The 12,910-nt window shown below is 33.6% G+C and overlaps 1 long non-coding RNA gene across 1 annotated transcript in view; it reads right to left on the bottom strand.

Annotated features, from left to right (window-relative positions):
* Positions 1 to 12,910, bottom strand: part of LOC149090039 (uncharacterized) — a 222,341-nt gene that overhangs the window by 9,985 nt on the left and 199,446 nt on the right. The window contains exon 5 of the long non-coding RNA XR_016193156.1: positions 7,182 to 7,443. This is a non-coding gene — a long non-coding RNA (uncharacterized LOC149090039). The remainder of the gene's footprint in view (positions 1 to 7,181; positions 7,444 to 12,910) is intronic.

The following is a 12,910-nucleotide window of genomic DNA, read 5'->3' as shown; positions in this document are numbered from 1 at the left end:
ACGGTAAGGGGAATGAGACTGCGCATCAAGTCCTAGAATAATCGATTTTTTTCTTGAGGGAAAAAAATTAATAAATATTTTTTTTTATGGATGAAAAAATGCAAAGTAAAATACAGTAAACGCCGTTTATTCGAATCACGGAGAATGTTATCATTTTGTATTGTTATCACTTTTGCAAAGTCAGGACGGATCATTATCATAGCATGGGAAAAAGTTCCTTTATAGTTATCGAGACTTCGGGACTATAAAAAAAAAAGATAATATATAATCTTTCTTTTTTTTCATAGAAAGATTTTTTCGCGCATTTTGATGCTTATGCTTTAATCAGATTTATTTTTTACCCCTATAAGTTATCATTATCAACTTCCAAGACAATATAGGAGGTCAGAACTTTTACCCACTGCCTTGTGCACAGTCATTTCCGTACTCGATTAACAAAGCCCTAATCGCGCATTAGTAGCCGCTAAAATCCTTGTACATGTAGAGCTGCTTTCTCAAAGGCTTTCCTATAGTGAAGACAAATGAGTTGAAAAATTAGTTGAAGAGAAAGCCCCTTCTCCAATAGTTCTTGGTCAGTTTCTTTAAGTTGGCCAGATTCACAGTCACTTGGCCGAAATCAAGGAATCTATTGAATATATTGTGTATTACAAAAATTAGCATTATTCGTAAAACATATTAGTCAGTTCCATTCTAACTCCTCGTAATAGCTAAATAATAATAATAACAAACACAGGATTTTAGTAAGAAGGAACAAAGAGCATTTGCAACCAGTTATGCAGGGAGGAAAAACAGAGTTGCCCCATTTAAGTAAACGGGACGCACTGTCATCGTATTCACATCTGAATTTCTTTCGGATATAGTTATTGATCGGTTATTGTTATCAGAAATCTCGAGTCACAGTGTTATCAGATCCTGCTGCGTTCAGTGTATAAAAATGAATTGCATCGTCCAACCCAGCGGTTGTTTCTCAACCTGTGCTCCACGGCCACTCGAAGAAAATAAAAAAGCAGTAAATTTGAAGGGAAAAAAATAATTATATAAATATTTTTAAATAATAAAAATAAATCAGTAACTTTTATCAATAAGTAAAAAGTGGGCCTACGGGCTCCGCCGTAGAAATTATATGCCAGAAAGGGCCCCGCGAATCAAAAAAGGTTGAGAACCGCAGGTCTAACCTATTAATTTTGAAATAAAACGTTTATAACAGATATATTGAAATAGCATTTACCATTATTTCAGGTAATAGCCAGATTATTGCAGGTTCAATAACCAAGGACAGAAAAAACATTTTTTTTTGTAAAATATTTGAAAGATTGATGTCGAAGACAAATCGATACGTAATAAAAAATAATGCAAGTAACGAAAGCTTATTTTATAAAGCGGGCCTTACGGTAAGCCATCGAAAAAAAGTGACAAGTTATACGATAATCCTGTTGGGCAGTGATTATGATATTGATATGGACTAGCTTTGAAAGTAATTTACATACGCACTTGAATCTGCTTTGTTCAAGTACATGAATAATATAAGCACCATATTTCTAAAATCATATTTAGTTCGATATTTAATTGCATAAAATTATCTCACGAACATTACGATCGCTCAGGTTCGGATAGTACGAGGAAATTTATGATTCCATATCAAATCGAATTTTTCTTTATTTCTAATGAAAATATGCAATGGCTAAACGATAAGTGTGTGAGTAGGTGATTAAATGTTTTTAATCTAATTTTTTTAGCCCACCAAAAACAATAAAGATTCCAAATCTATAAAATGATGAAATTCCTCCACGAAAAGCTTCAAATAAGGAGACTAGAATTTTGTCAGTTTATAATGAGGTGTATACTGTATATACTGTACTGCGATGAAATTTCATATGTGATTGTTGGATGACGATGCTCATCAACTAATTAAGCATCATTTATCGGTACATTAATTATGTTTTATTATGGGTTTTAATTGCGCGTAATGTTACTAATTAATTTTGGGTTTTTAATCTTTTACAGAATTTATCTCTTGCGTAACGACTTCTCGTAATACGAGTTAATGTGCTAGAGACCTATTCTCCTCTCGTTTAGAACCGAGTTCAACTGTGTATTTGAAAACTTTAATAATTAAAAAAATGGTAATTTTTTTGTTTTTCATATTTCACATAAAAACCTGGATATTTGTAAATTATGAGGTAACAAAACCTAATTTTTATCTGTTAATTTCTTTTGGAATGATTCCTAACATTCTGCTATGGATGCACACAAATACAGTGAACCTCGGTTATAACGACACCTGGTGTAATTGGTGGGTCCGTACTGATTCCATGGAAAATAATGTTAGGGAACGTTGCTTATAACGTCGATGAAAATCAACCACCTCGTATTTAACGATACATTTTTCTCCACTTCTTAGTTCCACTTTATATATAATGACGTTTCCCAAGAAATTCCTGAGAACGAACCGGGAATACTCGTATTTTCCGACATGATGGGAAATCCAAGTCACACAGATTCTGGAAAACTTTTATATATCTTTATTCTAAAAATCCATTGAATTGGTTCAATACATTTTGTGATCCTTATGAAACCTCTCTTTTACATGCATGCCGGGAATGGACCGGCCCCAACATTCAGAAAGGTGCACCCCCCACCCCCGAGTTTCACAGCATGCCGGCTAATGTGCGGGGGAATACGTGAAAACTTCTTGTAAAGTATTTGATTTCCTGTGATTAATTTTTTTGTCAAAAAAGATCTTGAAAACGTTAAGTCGAAATGACAGAATTTCGTGGAATCTAAATAGTTGTAACTGAGTTTGACTGTATGGTTATCAATTTTAACGTAAAGATGAAAAATGCACCTTATAAAAAGACATCTGTTTCTTAATATTTACTGAAAATACCCGAGACCAAGGGAAAGATCTGAATTAAAAGCAGAACTCAGTACGTGCAGCTATCCACCTAGTTCTCCTCAAAAGACGGGGGGAAAAAGTCTTGACAGTTCCCTTGGTTAGGGCCCCCTTTCCACTGCAATAAAAGACACCTTACCGTACCCTTTAGGCCCTCCTAGAGAAGGGCCTCCCTCTCTCAACTCTAACACTTGGCTCTACATACACTATACATATAGGCTGGTGGTGGTAGCGAAAAATATAAAAAAAGGAGGCTCCTTCAAGGATGGCGTAGAATTTTCTAAAGAAAGCTGTAAGATTCTACCCAAGTTCCTTTTTTATACCGTTAATTTTTTTCTCGTAATATCACAAAATACAGAAAGAACATAAAAAAAAAAATGTGCCCTTTCCCACACTTGGATTCAAAGGGTACGCGGCATCAAAGGGCAAAAAATAAGGGAGTGCAACAAACCTATTTTATATTATTTTGGTTTACAACAAAAAAATTGTGAACCCTTTTTTAGGGTGTATTTTATATGTAAAGATATTAAATTCTGGCTATTGTAGCTGCTATGAGAAAATATGTTTTTTTCTTGAAAGAAAAGTGCTGATCACAAACACGGGTGCGCCTAACACTCTAAAACAGGGGTCTACTTTAGCGTGTGGCCCGCTGGCCACATTTGGCTCACGGGGTTTTTTTATCGTGGCCCACCGATCACTTTCAGAAAATATTTGGAAACATTGATGGATGATTAATTCTAGAACTAATTAAAAGAATAACTTCGGAATTAATAAAGAAATAATTACAAAATAAAATAAGAAAAAATAATTACAAAATAAAATAAGACGAAATAATTACAAAATAAAATAAGACGAAATAATTACAAAATAAAATAAGGAGAAATAATTACAAAATAAAATAAGAAAAAATAATTACAAAATAAAATAAGAAATAATTACAACATAAAATAAGAAGAAATAATTCTAGAATAAATGAAACAATTCTAGAATAAATAGAAGAAATAATTCTAGAATAAATAGAAGAAATAATTCTAGAATAAATAGAAGAAATAATTCTAGAATAAATAGAAGAAATAATTCTAGAATAAATAGAAGAAATAATTCTAGAATAAATAGAAGAAATAATTCTAGAATAAATGAAACAATTCTAGAATAAATGAAACAATTCTAGAATAAATGAAACAATTCTAGAATAAATGAAACAATTCTAGAATAAATGAAACAATTCTAGAATAAACAGAAGAAATAATTCTAGAATAAACAGAAGAAATAATTCTAGAATAAATAGAAGAAATAATTCTAGAATAAATAGAAGAAATAATTCTAGAATAAATAGAAGAAATAATTCTAGATTAAATTAAGGGAATAATTCCAGGATTAATGAAAGAAATAATTCCAGAATTAATGAAAGAAATAATTCCAGGATTAATGAAAGAAATAATTCCAGAATTAATGAAAGAAATAATTCCAGAATTAATGAAAGAAATAATTCCAGAATTAATGAAAGAAATAATTCCAGAATTAAGAAAAAAAAGTTATTTATAAATCAATGAGAGAAATAATTTCGTAATGTCTGATAGAAACTGTTTCACAATCAATAAAAAAAATAATTCCATGGTTATGGAAACAAATGATTTAGTTATTGAGGAGCGAAATAATTTTAGAATAATTTAAAGTGATTTGTGAATGAAATTAACCTCAGAATTTTAATTAATTTGACTATTAATTAACTTAAAACTTTTGCAATGACAAAAACAATTTCGGAAAAAAATCGAAATTAATAAGAAATAAAAAATAATTATTTCAGAACAAATAAAAGTCTTCAATCAATTTTTGTCTCTGTTTAACTCGATAACCCATTGGCCCCTCTCATTAAGATGGCACTAAATCACATGAGTTGGTGGTCCTCGGGCTTCGTGAAAAGTTTCAATTTGGCCCGCTCTGTGTGAAAGGTTGAAGACTCCTACTCTCAAATGTGTTCAGTTTAAAATTTAAAGTGGTGTGTATTATAGAGAATGAGAATTAGGAGGAAAAAAATCATTTTTTGAAAATTAATTTCCTTTTTAATTTTTTTTGTGATTGGTAATACAGTCGAATCCCGTTTTAACGAATACTGTTATAGCGAAAATCTCGTTTAAACGAAAACTTTTCTAATCCCCCAGGTAAGTTTACATAGGAACAATGCAAAAACCCGGAAATCCTTTATAACGAAATTTTGTTATAAGTGATTTCTCCGGTCTCTTGGAGTTCGTTACAACCGATCCGATTGTATTCTGTAATCAGTCTCTGTGTTTTCCCGATTCCACAAATTGGATGGGACCAACAGTTTTTGAAAAATTCGGGGTTTGACTGTGCATTTTGTTTTCCTCCTTCATTTGAGTGATGCTGAAATTTTTTGTATGGTATTTGTCGTATTTTCTCAAGCTATCTATAAGACTGTTAGTTGAAATTGATGTAGGGTGTCTTATTTTTGTCCTAAAATTTTCGGACAAGGATTAAACTTAAAAAGCCTTCAGATACAGTATAAGACACAGACATTCTTCATTTCTACAGTTCTCTTTCTAAAATAAAATGTCTGAAAGTCATTTCTGGCTGTTCATTCTGACAGACTTTCATATGAAGTCAAACTCTATTATGACGACATCGAAGATTCCACGGAATTTTGTTGTTATCACTGAGAGGTTCCCGTTTTCAAGCCGTTTTCTCAAGTATGAAAAATTTTACCAGGCACAATCAAATACTTTACATGGAGTAGTTTCATAATTATAAGGATGGCCGTATTTTAGCGAGAAAAACACAAAAATTGGATAATAATTTCAGGGAATTGTCAATTCTCACAAGAAATGTTACCATTGCTCGAGAAGCAACCAATTATTGAGTGTGAATAACCCTTGGCAAGAAATTCTGTGCTAGCACAAGTCTGCAATGAATTAGAATGTATTTCCCGTTAAAAAAACACGTTGAGCATGACAAATATAAGATGAATATTTGTAGTCAGATACAGTCAAACCCCGTTGTAACGCCCCCGATTTAGCGCCCACCCCACTTAACGCCAAAATTTTTCAGTGAACAAATCTTCCATATATAGGGATTACACACGTCAATTTGTGATTCGATACAACGTCAAACTCGTTATAGCGCCAGAAATTTGCGAGAGAAATGGGGGCGTCACATCGGGGGTTCGACTGTATATTTATAGTCATATGCATCCATATTACATTTATCAGATTTATTTATAATCATAAATATGGCTATAAAATAATATATAATTATAATTATTATTCATTTCTGATCTAGGAATTTCTTGGGAAAACACCATAAAAGTGGGACCAAAAAACTGGCATTATATACGAAGTCGTTGAGTTTTTATCGACGTTTTAAGCAATGCCATGAACATTAGTCTCTATGGGAATCCTCCGGCACCACCAATTAGTGACGTTATAGCCGAAAAGGGTCGTTACAATCACGGTTGTTATAACTGAGTATGACTGTATCTTAAAAGTGGCACAGCCGTATTCATTGACAGGGATCATTGGAATCCTACACAAAACCAAAATATGACAGTATCACGTGATACTATTTACACGTTTAAAAAAAGAACTGCTATGAACATATTGGACTGAATCGAGAAGCAATCTACACTTCGAGAATAAGATAAATATAATATTTTATAGGCAGTGTATTATATATGACTACTTATTAGTTGTTTTTGTGATACATGCTTTTATTTTGGTTTGCTATAGTCTAGTTATATTTGACATATATATTTTTGTGAGCATTTTCCAGCCACCTCCTGGCCTATGTGTTTGTATTTGTATTTAATATAATGTCCCTATCGGTTATGAACTCGGAAAAGTATCCTGGTTTAATAGTTGAGACTGATGTAAATTTAAATTTCCCATTATTTAGAATTTGTGGTTTCGGCAGTTCAACAGAAAACATTAAACCGATCGTGGACATTGGTGACATTTCCCGTCTGTGTCATGATTCATAGCACTGCAAACACGAATATCTGTCAAAATTTCTTCTTAGAATTGGGATAGATATCTGATGCATCCCTCTATATCGTGTTTAGTGGTAGATTATATATACGTCTGAATTGTTATATAAGTTAAATAAGTGAACGTATCAACCTATCATTTTCTTCACAGGCATCTATCATAACTTTCAGAGAAGAATAGAAAGAAAGAGGCTTATGAAAGGTATTTTTCTGAGATGCATGATTCATGTCTTCATTATACACACAATATAATTGCCAGGTCATCATAAACCTATATTACTTACTTACACTGCATTGTTAGAGAATGAGCTCGAAAAACGCCATCTTTATTCCAGAATGATTGTCGTAATTATGATGACAGGCCACTGTCTCCGGTAATGACAAATTGACTTCTTGAATGCATAATCAGCTTAGATTCACGATATTTATCGATGACGAATCATTTTTTGGTTTCTCCATTTCCTTCGCGAATGCAAATATTCATTCATTTTCTTTCCCACAGTGTGGTTTTCGCTGATGACCTTCTCGCGTTATGGAAAACGCCGTCTGTCTAAAAATAGAGAAAATCAAAATCTAAATTAATCAATAGCTCTATCCAATCATTTATCTTTCTTCATTCACTATCTTTCGCCTAATAAACAGGAAGGAAACAATCAAGATTTTCATTCCCCCTCTCCCTTAAATAGTCCCTTTTTTCCCACGCAAGAGGAGGTCCCAGTCCCTGATGCACCCTCGCCCACTCTATTTGTGTACGCAATTTAACAAAATACACATAAAAAAGGTATAATTACAGGAATACTAGTTCGACGTCAGGCAAGAAAAGGGAGGAAAGAACCATCTTGTCTTTGACTCATAAGAAGAAAACTACGGAGGACTCACCAACCCCGATGGGTGGCCCTTGGGTCCCGAGAAAGATATCCTTGATGGCGTAGCCAGTAATTTCGCGCTATAAAAATGTCTAACAGGGACATTGAAAAGCTAAATTACTACTTCATGAGGCATGAAATGTCCACAGGAAACAGCAAGGATATCATCTCGTTATACCTGTGTGTGTGCGCGTACGCTATATACGTATATGAAGGGAAACTGTGCACACTCTGTTTCTTATTGCTTCTTTTCGGCAGCATAGCAAATATGGCTCTACGAGATACAGAATCTCAACTAGTCACGAAACACTTCATGATAATGATTTTTGAGTCCCTATTGTTCGGGGCACTATAATTTCCCCCATTGATTTAGGAACGAGACGCCACTTCTTGGAAAGTTTTCTGCCGCACATGTTCGAAATAACGAGTGGGGAGCAAACAAAAAATGGCTTGTTCACTTTTCATCTCTTTGATATCTTGGCTATCACTCGTTCCTCCTCATTTACATTTTTCTCTTGTTGTTTTATTAGTAGCCATGAGACATATTTCTCAGCTTCTGCGCTCGATATTGATTGAACCGTTGACGGTTTTCAATAAGACTCCGTTCGTCGATGAATAAAAAAATGCATTCTCTTCGATAATGAGGCTCATCGATGACAAGATACTGAATGGTTTGTAATTGTGAAATTTCTTAGGATAGGACTGGAATGAAGTATTTCATTTAGTTTCAGTATTTTATTAATTTTATACATGGAATAATTTTTGAATTTTTTTTTTTTAAATAATAACGTGATCCTCACGTATTCCCAAGGGATCAGCATGATCCGTCCAGGGAATTTGTTAGTGTTAGTAGACATCCATACCCGAACCGGGATTCGAACCCAGACCTGCACAGTTTAGAAATTCCCAATATTTTTCCAGGAATTTTTCAATATTATAGACGCCTTTCTAATCCAAATAAAGATTTTATAACGGAATATTTCGATATTTAATTTATTTTCACTGTACAGGAGATAAAACAGGAACAGTGTATGCTATCGAATAACGACAATATCATAATTTTAGTATGCATTAATGAAAGTTGAGATTTTTTTATTGGCCTTGTCCTATATTTTTGGTATAGAAACGGATTAACAATAACCTTGTTAATAATTATCATCGTAAACCGTAGAGCTTCATTTTCTTCACAACGTATATGACCGAATTTCTATTCAAACGTTCGCATCGATAACAAAAATATTAAAGACTACCTATTGAGAGGAGCGGAAGCTACCTTATAATTGTTTTTCGTGCATCAAACGCTCCTCCTACTACTTTTTTTTCTTTTTTTTTGTGCATACACATATGTATAATATTAAACTAATGCTATTTCACGCATTCGTCCAGGGCAGAGAATAAGAAAAAGGAACGCCTACCAATCGTCAATCAAATGAACGCAGCGATGCATTGCGACAGCATTTTTCTATGTTTCATTTTCTCTTTTACTCCACCTTTAACTTATGTATATCTGGGTACAGCATATGTACAGGTACGCACGAATTAACACGACAAGATTAATTGAGGGCAAACGCTAAACGTCGCACGGAATCGCATGATCGTATAAGAATCGTATCCGTGATGGATGGAGCGATGCTTTTTTTTTTTTCACAGACGCAATTATCCGACTCCCTTTTACAATGCGGCGGTCTTATCTGTTGTAATAACAATAATAACAATAATGATGACCATTCTGATCTTTAGCTCAGCTCCTTGGGGGTAAGGGGTAGGGGAGAGGTATACTATCGAATGTAGTCACGTTTCTTTTGCAGTGGTGGTGAAAACTGTACTTTTTTATTTCCCCTGTAGATTTCTCCATGTCTTATATGTAACAAGAGACGTGAAGAATTTATTGCTTTTATTACATTGTAATTTATTTTTAAATAACTTTGTACCTTCACATGTAGAGAATCTCGCTGGGGAAGAAATGCAGGAGATGCAGGATTTATTTCGAAGAGGCGGCATTTCGCTGAAATGGTAAAAGATTGTGTTGCTATGCAGCCATACAAGCGACAATTACATTTTTTTAGGGACACTCACTTTATAAGACTAAAAAATTCACTTCAGTTTCATTGTTGACAAGTTTAGAAGTGCATGACTAATAATAGTATAAATTATTGAACTTTGCATATTTAGATGTCTCTCCACGAATGAATACAATGAATGATATACAACATAAATGGTTCACCCTTGAAATATCGATGGAGAAACTGGAGAAACCGCGAGACACCCAGGCTTGAAATATCGATGATGAAATTTCAGTAAAATCGGTCACATTAGACGCCCGTGTACAGGACGTATATATAATTTCCCATTGGAATGGTTTTGATTGAAGCCGATGGAAAACCATAATCATAGACGTTGGTGTCCAACGTTGGCAAGTTTCACCGTATGTGATTTCCAGAATTACAGAAAAAGATATGGCCGCTTTAGGAGTCCAGGCATCACCATAAAATTCTGAGTCTGGTTCTGGTAAGAAAGAAAATACATAACTGAAAGCAGAAGAATTATTCTGCAAAATAGGTCAAGTTTACGTCTTTTTACGGCATCGTTGATAAATGACATACTAATAGGGATTTATTTATTTTCGGTTTTATGCTAATTTCAGGAGTATTATACCAGTTGTGAAAATTTCACGGTGAATGGAAGTTACCCATGTTTTCCATCATACATGTGAAAAATGTAACAATTGTTCACATATTAAAGTTAATCAGGGAATATTCTGAGATTGGACTTACTGAATTTTGAACAGATATTTCATTTATTAAAACATTTAACTAAGATTTCATTTATTAAAACTTTTAACTAAGATTTCATTTATTAAAACTTTTAACTAAGATTTCAAATATTTAGCTGTTTTTTCTACAAAAAGAAAGAGACTTATTTGATTTGCGTTTTAAATTTTTCTAAAATATTTTACACGAAGTTACCATATAAGGCTACATACAAATTTCAAGCATACAAAACTCTCGTTTCTCTAATTTAAGGTTTTTGTGTTGTTTAACCAATCAATTATTTTTCATAATAATAAGATGAAACAACATAATAACTTCTGAAGTTGCCTAATTTCTTAAATTGACATCCTTTAAAAGTCTAATTATTATGAAATTGTTCAGTTTTCTCTGCATGGAAAAAAATTCAATAAAATTATTTCTTATTTTCAACCAACCGTGTTGGATAATTTCTCTAAATATTACTGTCTCTATTGCTTTTATAACTACTGAAACCAGTTCAAGAACCGACTCTCTGAGGGAAAATTTTGATATTACAGTCCACTTCGCTCAATGTGATCACATCGGGACTAAGATTTTCTTATAACAATAACCGAATGACAACTATATCTGAAAGAGCTCAGTTTGTAAGTACGGTGACCATATATCTCTTTTTGTAGAATGGGCCGTATAGTATTGTTAAAACGGGACAACTCTGTTTTTCTCTCCCACATTATTGGTCGCAAAATGTTCAAAAAATCGTTCCACTTTTTGTTTTGTATCATTTTCTAAAACGGGCATGTTTTTTCCTTTTGAGCTAGAATCCTTCATTTTTGATATTCTGTCGTTGTGACTGGCTAATGCATATGACGAATTACGATTTTTTTTAATGCATACAATACGTTTCATAGATTCCTTGAGAAAGTCTCTTGGAAAAAGAAATTTGAATCTGGTCAATAGAAAGAAACTGATCAAGGAGTGAAGGGAAGAGTCGTTTTTTTTTCCGTCATGCATTTTCCCCTCACTATAGGAAATCTACTGCAAAAGCAGCTACACGCGTAAATGGATCACAGAGAATACTATGGAATGATTACGACATTAAGTACGCAAATGCTTATCAACGGGGGGGGGGGGGGGTGGAGAACACCTTACTTCCTACATAGTCTTGCAGTTTGATAACGATAAGTTTGGGTGAACCTTGACTTCAGAATGCGCGAAAAAACATACTGAGGAGAAAAAATGATAGCGTTATCCGAAGACCCGATAAGTTTTTGCGAATTTTTTCTCTTGTTTTGATATTGGTCCGTTCTGTTCTTTGCAAAAAGTGGAAAATAATACCCGAATGATAGTATTATACTTGATTATAATAAGCGGCGTGGACTGTATATTCAAAAACTTGAAAAAGAAAACTTGGACAAGAAGTTTTGTGAATGCTCTCTGGAGAGCCACCCCCTTCAAGGCTCATTCTTTTCCTTAAAATCCGGAATTTTTTCTACATATTTTCTCACCTCTATTGAACAAATTCGCCACTCTGTGAGAAAACCATTTTCTGAATATATGATGCCCATTAATAGAGATTTCAATGCATATTAAAGAAATTTCCTTAATAAATGAAATCGGAAAAACATTTTTTTTTTCATGATTTAAACAACTAATACTGGAAAAACAAATTTATGGTTATTATTTTTTTGGTTTAGCAACTGAACAGGTAGCAACCTTCACCTCATTTGCCTAATAGAATCGATCGAATTACACAAACATTATTTTTTGGACCTTGTTCCACTTCGTTAATACCGAGCGATAACGCATGCACAATGGATGATATATTTCGACATATATATATATATGTCAATAAAAAAAAAGAATCATTTTCCATAATATTCAAATAAATATTCGGTCCACATCTCGACCGGACCGAATGTGTTTGCATGTCGTTGTTCATTCAAAATGCAAATGCGATGTCTTTTTACTTCAACTCTCGTAGCCAACGTGCACTGTATACACTGCCTACCTGTTTTCATGAGTATTCTTTCAGAAAGGAGTGGGGGGGGGGGGTTGAGTTCTGGTTTAATTTGACCATCTATACCCTTAGTGAGTACGAAATGAAAATAGAAAGAGAGAATCTACAGTAGTCACAATAGCTTTAATAACTAAAATGTGAAGTTTTTCCTCTTCGAACCAGTTCTTTTATTATATTTTTTCTCCTACCGTTCAGTAACAACTGCACAGGTCGCGTATTCTTCTCACGTTCAGCTATCGCTTGTCTAAAATTAGCGGAAAAACATTTAAAATATGTTTCCCTGAATGATGTCCTTAATGTCAAGAATACCTCGAACATAAATACCTCTCATGCTACTGGCGAGAGAGAGAGAAAGAGAGCGATCTCTCGTTGCTCCAGAGTAGG

Source organism: Pholcus phalangioides, unplaced genomic scaffold (assembly GCF_987345545.1).
Source record: "Pholcus phalangioides strain wild (caught in Gottingen) unplaced genomic scaffold, Ppha-v1.0 ptg000001l_1, whole genome shotgun sequence".
In the NCBI taxonomy this organism is placed as follows: domain Eukaryota; kingdom Metazoa; phylum Arthropoda; class Arachnida; order Araneae; family Pholcidae; genus Pholcus; species Pholcus phalangioides.
This window is presented reverse-complemented; position numbering and strand designations above follow the sequence as displayed.